This window comes from Octopus bimaculoides, chromosome 3, assembly GCF_001194135.2.
Source record: "Octopus bimaculoides isolate UCB-OBI-ISO-001 chromosome 3, ASM119413v2, whole genome shotgun sequence".
Classification (NCBI taxonomy): domain Eukaryota; kingdom Metazoa; phylum Mollusca; class Cephalopoda; order Octopoda; family Octopodidae; genus Octopus; species Octopus bimaculoides.
In genome coordinates this window covers 34,978,912-34,986,657 of record NC_068983.1, presented here as the reverse complement: position 1 = coordinate 34,986,657, position 7,746 = coordinate 34,978,912, and the positions used below count along the sequence as shown (strand labels likewise).

At 37.7% G+C, this 7,746-nt stretch overlaps 1 long non-coding RNA gene across 2 annotated transcripts in view; it reads right to left on the bottom strand.

Moving 5' to 3' along the window:
* The window catches only part of LOC106877396 (uncharacterized), an 18,149-nt gene extending 17,744 nt beyond the window's left edge, over positions 1-405 (bottom strand). Inside the window, exon 1 of one of the 2 annotated variants that reach the window (XR_001410375.2) lies at positions 259-405. This is a non-coding gene — a long non-coding RNA (uncharacterized LOC106877396). Of the gene's footprint in view, positions 1-228 lie in introns of both variants that reach the window. The other variant, XR_001410376.2, reaches the window with a different exon arrangement.
* Positions 406-7,746: the final 7,341 nt, after the last annotated feature.

The following is a 7,746-nucleotide window of genomic DNA, read 5'->3' as shown; positions in this document are numbered from 1 at the left end:
ATATATATATATATATATATATATATATATATATATATATATATATACGCTCGCACACACACACACACACACATACACACACAAATACATATGTATGTACGTATATTAGTTTTGTTAATAAAAATACACTAACTACATACATACATACATTATACATACACACACACACACACACGTAGGCACTAAGTGTTTGTGTGTGTGTACGTATGAGCAATAATATAATATTACTTTTGATAAGATGAATGTATAACGTCTTACCCCAACGAAGACTCTGGCAAACTGAGGAGTTACTTTCAAGATGCGTAATCTTTTGTGTTGAATTCAACCAATAAAAACACTTTATTAAACAAGTTTCATATTGCAAATCCGTATTTTTTCTATTGTATGTATGTTGCACGGTTGGATGAATGCACCTATGTATGTATGTATGTATGTATGTATGTATGTATGTATGTATGTATATATATATATAAGTGTGTGTGTGCGTGTACGTGTGTTATGTGTATACACACAGTATATATACGCCGACATGAAAGGAGTAAATATACACCATATAATAAATCTTTTTATATTTATTCTAACTTATAAAAGTTAATATTTTTTATTTATTGACATTTTATGTTTCATCATGCTATGTACAAAATTTCAATGAGGACGTATTGTGAGTCAATCTGAAGGCGGACATAGCGTAAAATCGCAGAAAAAAACTTGAGACGCCGCTTTCTACAGTTGATAGAGTGATTGTGCAATTCACCAGAGTGGGAAGGAGTCCATATCACCTCACCCGGATCCACCAGGGCCCTCTGACAGGGCTCTTCTCTTTGTTAAGAGAAGTGCAGAGGATAATACTCGTTGCAAGACCTTTGGCATAGCTGAAAAATATTGATCCTAGTCCCAGAACAGCTGTCAGCTATCTCCACAAACTCGGTTACTACGATAGAGCAGTAAGAAGGAAACCACTTCAAACATCCAACATCAAGCGGAGAAAAGATTAGGTCAGTGAGATGGTGGAGAGGCCACTAGCAATGTCGGACACTGTCATATTCTCTGATGAGTCCAAATTTGCTGTATTACCTGACTGTGGTCGAGTGTAGGTCTGGAGACTCTGTGATCAAGAATATGATATGAAAAGATTGCAGCCAATAATGAAACATGGCAGCGATTCTGTGATGGTCTGAGGAGCAATTTGGGGCAATGGTTGATCAGAGCCGGTGGAATGAGAGGTAAACATAAAGTCAGATATATATGTGTCCATATTGCAGAAAGGGCTCCTTTCAATCTTCTTCAGTGGTGAAATGTTTAAAGAAGACTCTTTATAGAAGGTTTGTTGGATGTGAATAGCATTAAAAGGCTTCCATGGCCAAGCCTGATATGAGCCCTATTGAACACCTACCTTTATGACATTATGGACTGGACATTTTATAAAAAGAACAAGAAAGAATCTTCAAAGCCAGATCTTTTGACATTACTGCATGACACTTGGCAAGAAATTCTGCAAGAGAATATTTGTCGTCTGAACAGTAACATTCCTTATAAGGTCCTTGCATTGAAAAATACAAAGGGGATGTCTACTAAATATTAGAGATTCATATTATAACATTTAATAAATAATTTGAATGTATAATTTCAGATAAATATATTTTAATGATTATAAAGGTGTCTATTTACTTCTGTCGTATCTGTGTATAAATTTGCTCCTTTTTTAAAAGGAGCATTTCGTCGGTTACGACGACGAGGGTTCCAGCAGATACAATCAACGGAACAGCTTCCTCGTGAGATTAACGTGCAAGTGGCTGAGCAATCGACAGACACGTGTACCCCTAACGTAGTTCTCAGGGAGATTCAGCGTGACGCAGAGTGTGACAAGGCTGGCCCCTTGAAATACAGGTACAACTCATTTTTGCCAACTGAGTGGACTGGAGCAACGTGAAATAAAGTGTCTTACTCAAGGACACAACGCATCGCGGGAATTGAACTCACGACCTCACAATCGTGAATGCCCTAACCACTAATCCACGCGCCTTGACATATAAACGTTAATAAATGGATGTATGTATTTTCATAGGTATTCATACTTTTCAGTGTTTGCGTGAATGCCTGTATAATATGTGCATTGATGCATACACGAATATATATGTTATAATATTCAAAATCTTAAATGTGACTTGATGAATAAATTTTATTTTCGTTTTCCTGCTTTATATCTTGGCTAAGTGCATTTTACCGGACATACGAGGTGAGTCAAGCTTTGTCAATAGAATTTGATAGATATTTAATATGTACAAGTCTGATACATTCACTGCGAATTTTGTTTAGCTGGTGGTATTAATTTATTGTTTTGGTTTACCATGAATACCCGTCACTTGGATGTTATTACTGAACTTCAACTTGTTGAACAGCAGCGTTTATACCTTGTCTAGCGTTAATAAAGCTCACTCATTCACTCATATTAGTATTACCCCTTGTCCTTTGAAGTTCACTCTGTTTAACATCGCATCCTGTCCCATGGGTAGCTTTAATGAAGCCTACCTCGTTTAAAATCATCACCCTCTTTGGTGACTTTAATGAAATCCATCCTGTTTAATATCACTACTTGTTACTTAGGTGTCTCCAGTAAAATTCACTCTGAACCACTTGAAGCAGAACTCCAGTTTAATAAAAGATAACTCTTTGCCTTGATACACTGTTTCCTGCAACGCTAACCTATCCGATTCTTCGTATCATTCCTCTCAAAACTCAGAGGCCTTTCAAATGCCCATGTGGAATTTATGAAAAGTGGCTGACTTGCTGCTTTCTAATATTGTAGTCACTTATATGTCAGTGTATGTTTATGTACGTATAGCTCTGTCTCATCCCACCACACCCCAACACACTCCTACTCTACCTTCCCACTCCACCCCATCCAATTCCTTACACCCACCACCCACCCCTACCCACATACCCCTACCTCTACCCCACCCTCAGCCTAACCCACACTCCACCCATGCCTTCCCCACCTCCCAACACCCTCACATCACACCACGCACACACTACAACTGACCAACTCCTTTCTCCCTTCCCCATTTTCACACATACATACGTCAAGATCACCAGCATTCTATCTCTCACACACACAGCCCCTCGTTCTTCGATCACCGTTCTTTCTCCCCCTTTGTTATCTCCCCCTTTTCTTAGCTCTCCTGTGTAAAATTTCTAACTTCCGGTCAGCCATTACTATGATTGACCGTTGACTGAACACTATTCAATTTTTTTTCTCCGTGTTTTTCTCCTTGTCTCCGTATTCTTTCTGTTGAAGAGCGTAGCTCGAAACGTTAAAGACTTTCCGTATTCCCGAGCGTCATACTAATACATCCTTTTGTTGTTTACACCACCTGTCCTCGTCTGTTGTTGTTTTTTCGTACATTCTCGCATATATATATATATATATATACATAAACACATATATATACGCACTCACATTCATACATGCATACATACACGCATACAGAGGCGTACGTATGAATGCATGTACAGGGCGTTCAAAATAAATTTTTCTCCTTGTCTCAAGAACACCTTGATTGAGGAACAGTCAATGGTGTTGGAAAGCATTAAGATTACAGTTGTAGTTGAGTAAAAGTTAGCTGACATGAGAGTAGTGGAAGCCATCTGAATATTGGAAAAGAGTTATCAGTATAATGATTCGTGTCGGGTATCAAAATACCGACATTAGGACATCTCAAAGTTCTGTGAATACTGTAAAACTATAAGACGTGACATGGGCAGCTGCAATGGAGACAATAAAGTCCCTGTCAAGAACATTCTGGTATAAGAATAATACACATACACATGTATATATATATTTGCAAGTTACATATAGTATAAAGTATTTGTACGTATAATATAAAAAAATATATGAGTAAGACATTTTTAATACATTTCTATTTATCTATTTAACCATACAAAGTTTATTGGACACGTTTTCCACTCCAGTGATATTGTATGTGTTCATGAGAATATTTACAATTAAGGATTGCCTTAATTATATTGGATATGAGAAATCACAGGTAGATAGAAAGTTAGAGGTAGAGAGAAAGAGAGAAGGAGGCAGAAAGGGAGAGACAGACAAAGAGAGACAGAGATAATGGAAAGAGAAAGAGAGAAAAAGAAAATGAGACAAAAAATTTCAATGTGCATTAACCTAATACCCTATATTATGCGTCCCTGTATAATGCTTGCACATTGTCATATACACCAATCGCCTCTGTGTAATATGTGTGTCTGGACATAAGTTGAATGTTATATTGACGCAAAACATGCATTATATGTGAGGATAAATGGGCTAAAATTATTTGAGATGCGTGCCTTATGTTTCATAAAGAAGCGAGTCTACACCGGTGATCCTAACCCTAGCATTGATGCTTGTTACAGGTTGTCGGTTGTTTTATTAGTCATTCAAAATATACACATCTACTATGTCAGTATTTATGTCCGTATTTATGACTATGCAACTGCTATAAATACACCAGCCAGACCCAATGAACCGCACAACAAAATCAGTGATTCCTCATCAAGTGGACTTATATCACTAGCCAGTAATTGACAGTCACTTTATTAATATCTACTCAATTTTGTGTGCGCGTCTATGTGCTCTAAACCACGCGTGTGCGTGTGCGTTTGCACGAGCGAGTGACGTGCGCAAGATCACGAATGTGTTGGCATTTGTACATCCACATCTACTAACTTTTATATCTAATACTTTTTTCGCAGTACTGTAAATTTTTTTCTTTGTTTTTTACTTGTTTCGGAGCACCGCCTTTAGTCGAGCAAATCGACCCCCAGGAGGTTGAAAAAATCACCAAGTACTCCGAATTGAAAGTGGAACTGGTAAGACTGTATGGAATACGAGAGGATAATATAAAAGTGATACCAATGGTGATCGGAGCGTTGGGCTCAATCCCATTGAAACTTCAAGACCTCTTAAGGCAACTGAAAATCCCATGCAACATTGATGTTTGCAAAAAGCAGCCTTTCTGGGCACAGCGCACATCTTAAGGAAAGTATTATCTGTCTGAGGTCCTTGTGTCTTCACAGATGACTAAAGACACCGGTGCAATTTTACCTACACTGTGTTACGAAAGAGTAAATATAATGATTTCTACTGGAAGCACAAAGCCTCATATTTGGGGGAACGGATTAAGTCGATTACATCGACCCCAGTGAGTAACTGGTACTTATTTAATCGACCCCAAAGAGAAGAAAGACAAAGTCAACCTCGGCACAATTTGAACTCAGAACGTGAAGACGGACGAAATACCGCAAATCATTTCGCCCGTCGTGCTGACGATTCTGCCAGTTCGCCGCCTTACTACTACTACTACTACTACTACTACTACTACTACTACTACTACTACCACTGCTGCTGCTGCTGCTGCTGCTGCTTCTGCTGCTGCTACTACTACTACTACTACTACTACTACTACTACTACTACTAGTAATAATGATAATAATAATAAACTCATAATATTCTTATGATTTCTTAAACATTCTCTAGAACAATACTGTGTGAAAACCAAATATATCAGTTCCTAGGCATAACACCAGCTTGAACTTCTAACTTGTCGTCTCTTGAGGTCTCTGGGTGAGACTTGGAGTCAACTTGTGCAAATACGAAGCAAAAGTCAAACATATCATAATTGCGCTTGATACCACTGACACTGATTCTGAGGAAAGCAAAAGCTAGGTATGTATTCAAAAGCCGCCAACAAAAAGTCAACCATTTGTTACTCATGGATGACCTCAAATTTTATGGTAAAGATGAAGCCCAAGTCCGTTCCTTCTTTGATATGGTGTATACCTTCAGTGATAATATCAGAATGGAGTTCGGACTGAAAAAGTGTGGTGTGTTAGTATCGAAGAGAGGCAAAATCAAATGTATGGACGGACTAACGATACCGTCGGGAGAGGTTATGAAGCAGATAGAAGAGACGGGCTATAAGTACTTGGGGATTTTGGAAATGGATAAATTAATGGAAAAAGAAATGGCAGAAAAATTCAAGGTGGAGTACTTACGCAGACTGAGACCAATTCTTAGGTCGAAATTAAACGGACGGAATAAGGTCGAAGCTATCAACACCTGGGCGGTTTCACTCCTTAGATATAGAGCAGGGGTAATCGCATTGACAGTGATGAACTAAACAGCTTAGACAGAAAGACAAGGAAGTTGCTAACTAGATATGGGTCACTCCACCCAAAAAGTGACACAGACAGACTATGTACCAAGAAAAAGAGGGAGAAGAGGATTTCCTGGATGCGAACATAGTTTTAGATCAGAAGAAAACAACATAGCATGGTATGTAAAAAATGCCAAAGAACCGCTATTACTAGAATTCAGAACTTCAGGCTTGTGTAGGATGAAAGATTGCAAAGATAAAGTACTACACAAGAAAATGGAAACGAATGAAACTGAAAATAGGTGGGTAAAGAAAAGAATGCATGGTCAATTTCATAGGGATTTTGGAGATGAGATAGAGAAAAAAGATGGCTGTGGATGACTAAAAGGGATTTAAAACCGGAAACGGAGGCTCTAATCTGTGCTGCCCAAGAGCAAGCACTAAGAACAAAACTACATAAAATACAGAATAGACAGCACATCAGAAAGTGATAAGTGCAGAATCTGTGGACAAAACTGTGAAACCGTATGGCATATTACCAGCCAATGTACACCACTAGTCCAGAAGGAATATAAGAGACGTTACGATAATATAGCCAGGCTATATTGGATACTTTGCAACAACTATGGACTTGACAGAACAAAAACTGGTACGACCACAAACCTGAAGGCATTGTCGAAAATAGAAATGCAAAGATCCTATGGGATTTTACAATTTAGTGCGACCATGAGATTGAGAATAGGAAGCCAGACATAGTCTTAATTGAGAAAGAAAACAAACTATGCTGGATCATAGATATAGCATGCCCAGCTGACAACAAGGTATGCGATAAGGAAGAAAGCAAAGTCGAGAGATATGACAGGTTAGCTTGGGGAGTTAAGTAGTTGTGGTTGATGAAATAGGTAGCAGTAGTACCAATAATTGCTGGTGTCCTGGGAACATTGGGCAAAAATCTCGAGAACAAATAGGGGCTGCAATAAGGATGGAGCACTTGCAGAAAACAGCATTGCTTGGAAGCGCTTGAATAATCCGGAAGGTGCTCGAAAAATAAGAGGGGTTACCTTAGCTCACTGGTAGTGAACAGCTGACACTATAATACATCTTCAGCGTTAGAAGCTGTGCAAAGCAATAAATAACAATGATTATGATAATAATAATAATAATAATAATAATAATAATAATAATAATAATAATAATAATAATAATAATAATAATAATAATATAATTATGAAAATGTTAATAATAGAATTATAAAAATAATTAAGGAGATAAGCATCTGCTTTATTTACATTATTTACATTATTTACATTTGATGGATATTTGTCCTCATCTTGTTTGTTGTTAACACAACGTTTCGGCTGATATACCCTCCTTGGGTATGTGCTGTGGTTTGCTGTGGTGCTCTTATGTTTACTGTATTGAAAGTGTTTTGCGTAGAATGTGTGCAGTACCCAGTAGTGCAATTTTCTGTATGTTATATATATTTGTAAGTCCTGGTGTTTTTGTTATGTATTTGTCTGAATATATTTTTTATTATACCTAAGGCACCTACTATGATAGGAATTGTTTCTGTTTTTAGATTCCACATTCGAGTTAT